The sequence below is a fragment of the Strongylocentrotus purpuratus genome, unplaced genomic scaffold (genome assembly GCF_000002235.5).
Source record: "Strongylocentrotus purpuratus isolate Spur 01 unplaced genomic scaffold, Spur_5.0 spur5_scaffold_21, whole genome shotgun sequence".
Classification (NCBI taxonomy): Eukaryota; Metazoa; Echinodermata; class Echinoidea; order Camarodonta; family Strongylocentrotidae; genus Strongylocentrotus; species Strongylocentrotus purpuratus.
Window position 1 is genome coordinate 25,783,533 of NW_022145607.1, and position 5,839 is coordinate 25,789,371.

A 5,839-nucleotide genomic window follows, 5' to 3' on the forward strand; every position below is an offset into this window, starting at 1 on the left:
TAATTACATATTGGGAATGTAAATCGTAACAAAGCAATAATTTGGCTCTATATACCATTCCAGACATTTAAGTGTTGAAGAAAAAAAAGCCTGTTTTGTGTCTTATTTTCATAGAAAAACGGTTGGAAAAAAAAAATTGGATGGGAGAATTTACTGTTAGAGGGTGTCGCACAGTGACGCCTTCAAAGAAAACCATAAATATCTTTGTGGTTTGAGACTTTGTTCAGGATTTGTTGGCATGTTAGAGGGTTAGTACAGTAGAATAAATATAATAAGTAACATTCATACCAAAATGAAGCAGTTTTTTTATCAACCTTCCGATGTTACCGAAATATCACTTCTTGGTCTGTTGAATTTTTAAAATATTTTTAACGCAACAAATTTCCTGTTGTTATTTTCTGCATTCGCTCTCTCTCTCTCTCTCTCTCTCTCCACGTTCTCCTGCAGGTGCGGGTCCAGGGGCCGAGCGGGCCTTGCCCCCCCCCTTGGTGCAAAAAAAGAAGAAGACATTACCTTGTTTTTTTTTTGCTCGAGGGGGGGGGGGGGGAGGGAGGGAACGATCAATTGCAAATCCCGGCCGGGTCCCTAAACCAATTTAGACTGTTTACTCTCGCGTTTAATTATGTAACGTTACCGTTTGTATTTTCTGGTAATGTTGTTCTTTGTGAAGTTAACAGCCTATTTTCATTTTCATTATTACTTTGTTAAGTCCAATAACGATTGAAAGTTTCTGTAACAAGTACTAAATACAATGGCCAATCGAAAAAAACAAATTGTCAATTTCCTTATTTTGGTCATTGTTTGGATAGCGCAATTAATGATTAATTTTGACCAGCGCAGAGGAAGTTAAAGTAGTTTGACAGCCACCAGGAACAAATCAGCTTTTATTTTGGTGGGGAGGAAGTTATTAACGCAAATCGGGGTCTTTTGTGCGATAAACATCTTGGAAAGTGAAAGAAACAAGTCGCAGTGATGTAAACATGTAGTCAGCCCTCAACTTTCCCCTCATTTCTCTGCCTAAAGCGGAATTCTTTAGGACAATCATTCGGTCCATGGTATTTCGGAGTCGTCACACTGTAAAAAAATGTCCCCTCCATCCAGCCCCCTACTCCGCCAAAGGAGGGCAGTTACGTTTCATGTTAACAATAATCTTTACAGTGTTGTTGGCGAGAAATTGATGGCAATCCACTCTCTCATCAAGGGCTACGCCCGGTCGCGTTTAGAATGATCAAACACGGGTCTTGTAGGGCTTTTCCCAATCTTATTTTCCAGAACTCAAACTCCAGTGGCGGATCCAGGGGGGGGGGGGCGAAGCGGCCACGGCCCCCCCCCCCTATTGGCGGCGCAAAAAAAAGGAAAAAAGAGGAAGAAAAGAAAAGAATAAAGAAAGGAGAAGAGAAAAAAAAGGAGAAGAGAAAAGAAAGGAGAAGAGAAAAAAAAAAGAGAAGAGAAAAGAAAGAAGAGAAAAGAAACAGAGAGAGAGAGAGAGAGAGAAAAGGAGAAAAGATAAAGAAGAAAGCTCACCCTCACTCCCTCCCACTCCGGGGCCGGATGGACCGAATTTGTGTTCCCAAAATCCTTTTTACGCAACAAAGTCCGGCCCGTAATACACACAATTCCGGACGTTACTGACTTTACACACCTGAGATAGAGGCAAGGGTGTCGATTTGTATCCGTGGTTGGGGGGGGGGGGGGGGGGGGGATGATAGGTGCCAAAATATTTTCGGCAATGGATCAAAGCAATCAAGAGGTAGAAGCGTGTGGCAAGTTGCACCTCTCCCAAGCGCGTAGCCAGGATTTCATTTTAGGGGGCGGTAGTGAGCACGCGAAGCGCGGTCCTTAGAGAAAGAAGACGATTCGTTGGACCGTTCTCGACTCTTAATCCTTGTTTGAATCAAGTTCCCCTTCCTCCGCGCATAGCGCGGAAGCTCTGACGTTTCATTAGATTATTAAAGACAGAAGACGATTCGATGTACCATTCTCAACTCTTAATCCTTGCTTGAATCAAGTTCCCCTTCCTCCGCGCATAGCGCGGTAGCTCTGACGCTACATCAGATTATTAAAGAAAAAAGACGATTCGATGTACCATTCTCGACTCTTAATCCTTAATAATTGAATCAAGTTCCCCTTCCCCTTCTGACGTTTCATTAGATTATTAAGGAAAGAAGACGATCCTATGTACCATTCTCGTCTCTTAATCCTTGTCTGAATCCATTTTCGCCCATTCCTGCGCGAAGCTTTCACATTAGAGAAAGATGACGATTTGTTATATCGTGTCCTTCATGAATTCAGTTTCTCCCCTACCGCGCCAAGCGCGGAAGCTTTGACGTTTCATTAAATTATCAGAGAAAGAAGACGATTCGTTGGACCGTTCTCGACTCCTCTTCCTCCGCGCGTAGCGCGGAAGCTCTGACGTTTCATCAGATTATTGAAGAAAGAAGACGATTGATGTACCATTCTCGACTCTTAATCCTTGTCTGAATTCATTTTCGCCCATTCCTGCGCGAAGCGCGGAAGCTTTCACAATAGTGAAAGAAGACTATTTGTTGTATCGTGTCCTTCCTGAACTCAGTTTCCCCCCTACCGCGCGAAGCGCGGAAGCTTTAACGTTTCAATAAATTATTACTCTTAATCCTTGTCTGTATTCATTTTCGCCCATTCCGCGCTTAGCGCAGAAGCTTTCACGTTTCATTAAATTATTCGTAAAAGAAGACGCTTCATTGTATCGTGTATTTTTACGTTTTATTTGATTATTACGCTAAATCCACGTCTGAATTCAGTTGCCCCCTACCAGCTTTGCCCTTTTCACTGAATTATTAGATTTTTAAGAAATACCAGGAAATAAAATGAGTGAAAAAAAATAAAAAAAATAAAGATACAATGACGTGAATTGTAAAAAGGGTGATCGGAAACAACATAACAACTAGAGAACTATTTTATAAGTCATACTAATGTCCGAAAATCTTTCTCCTTGTCTCCGATCTCATTACGAATGTCGTCACAGAGTTCATCTATGTTTACACTGTCCAGGATTGTCTGATGTGCATTGCAGATTGCTATTTTTGCGCTTCGCGCTTAACATTTAGCTCGTTGCTTTTTGACGCTGCGTCTTTGCATTTGGCGCACTTCATTTCTATGATGCTGTTGATTGAACAAATTGAATAAATTCATTAATTCCTGATGAAGCCGTATGAGCGAGAATTCAATTTATTCTTGTCACATGTACGGTTGTCTTATTTACTTCGTATATATGTATGTATTATGAAAATGAGATAGCAAAATGTTTATATTGATGGTCATCTTGCGAGTAACAACCATTAACGTTGCTGCCTGCCCTGAAAACAAGAGACGAAAGACTTCATGCATACTTTACGATCAGTCATCATTTTGTCAACTCTGTGTTGCTACGGAAGGCAGCCAGTGACAAACAGAGATATACAGCACACATAAATCAGGCCCCGCGGAACTTTTTTCAAAGTGGGGGTGGGGGGGGGGGGGGAGGGGGGGGGGGGGGGTAAAGTATTTGCGATCAAGCAGAGCGTAGCCACGGAGCGTAAATTGGCCCGAGGCTTCTAGGCGGAGCCCGCGAAAGCTCAGGTTTTTTTTAAAGGCATTTATTTACGGTCAGATGAGCATATTTTGATACATAATTTGTGACACTAGCAGATTACTCTATTAGTGTCAAATGTCAAAAGCAGTTGTAAGAAAGAAGTGGCAAGAGTTAAAAAAAAAAAGTGAAAAGGAAAACACATTTCTACTTTTTTCCCCCTTTCATTCTGTTTCTTCTCTTTTTTTTTTTCTTTCTTTTTTCCTTCTTTTTCTTCTCTTATTTCTTCTTCCCCCTCTCCACTTTGGGGCGTGGTATAAAGCACAATGTACCATACCCATGAAACTCAATGCCAATCATGTCTTATTTTTTCTTTACATTATACGTCCTTGCCGTTATTCCTGTTAATACGCCTAATACTCTCAAGTCAGTTTTCAGTGATGTGGACAGAAATTACATGATATTTTGATACCCCAACAATTTGGATTTCGAAAGAATTTTTCTACTGATCTTGGCGTACTGAACTTGGTTAATACTATATCACATGAAATAGATGTTGGTAATTATTGCCTTAGTGTATTTATGGACCTGTCAAAAGCATTTGACACCATTGATCACCACATCTTGTTAACAAAATTAGAATTTTATGGAGTTAGAGGGGTTCCACTTCAGTGGTTCGTCAGTTACTTGTTACATAGAAATCAATATGTGGTGATCGATGGTGTCAAATCTCAACAAATGTATCCTGTGGAATTCCTCAGGGATCTGTGTTAGGGCCCCTCCTTTTTCTCGTCTACATAAATGATATTGTTAAATGTTCTTCAATTCTAAACTTCTCTTTGTTTGCTGATGATACCACTGTTTCATTATCACATAACAAAATTGACAATCTTATATCATCAGCAAATATTGAACTAGACAAATTAAATAAATGGTATGCTTGCAATAAATTGTTTTTAAATTTTGACAAAACTAGGTGTTTTATTTTTCGTGCTATATTATTACAATTTAATTACATTTTAGGTGAATTTAAATCTCCACAAAGCAATGAATTGGCTCTAAATTCCAGACATTTAGGTGTTGACAGATTTTTAAAAGCATGTCTTATGTCAAATGTTCATGGAAAGACGGTTGGGAAAATTCAAAAATGGTTGGCGGAGAATTTACTGTTAATCACTGTTAGAGGGTGTAGCGCCCTCTGCAACATAACTCAACTATCCCTTTAAACGAGTGGAAACACTGGCGGCTTTGTTTGGTTTAACTGTCACAGTTCCTTTGGATCAGATATAGATCTAAAACAACCCTCATTATCTTATCTTATATCATTATACAAGTGTCATTATTGTTAAATTGACGAGTAGCAATGTTCTACTTAAGTTTACAATCGACCATAACTAAATTTCAGGCAAATGGCATCCCATATTTCGGACCTAACAGCTTTCATAGAAATCATATCTGGACCGTCAAAGAAAAAGTTTGAGCAACCCTACTCTAGAGTAGTTTCCTATTACCAATACAATAGCCATATTATATTGCACGTGTATACAGGTCAAGGCAAGCTGATGTATGTCTAGCGAACGGTTCGGTGATTTTTTTTTCTTTCTTTCTCCCTCTCGATTATTCGTGCAGTCCGGGCATTCATTGGCATTGCATTGCGATGTTGTTGTGCTATACGTACTACCTAAAAGTGAAACTGCTTATTGCAACAAGGGCAGTCTGTGTGCGACGGCCGTAGCTCCGGGTGCTCCCGCGTCGTAGAAGGTCTGTCACTCGCTGAGAGAAAACTCGCTATTAATTGATGAGAGACAGCGAAATATCTAGATAAATATAGCTATAGTATTATCTAGAAAGCTTTTTTTCTAGATAATCATTGGCCTCTCTCTCACACCGCGTTGTCTCTTGGAAAAGCCTGGGAAGTAAACAGTGTTAAAACTTGCAACGTAGATCCGCCAAGCTCGGTAATATCATGCAGATATCTATCTTATATCTACATGGGTCTACCATTGATATATTCTACACGCTGGTATAAATTAGATCACAGCTCTCGATCTAGTATGGAAGGTAATTATGTCATGAAGATGCCTTGCCAACTTTTGGTTTGCTTACACGGAATCCTATAGGCACAGGCCTACTATGCGGCATGCCATTTTCGTAATGTAACATAAAATGTATGCATATGCTTTTGGGAATTATAAGCAATTGCGTCTCGATACGAATTATTTAATTCCCGACCTATAGTTATAGTCAGAATTCAAATTTCATACATATTTGTTGCTAGATAGGAGAAACGTT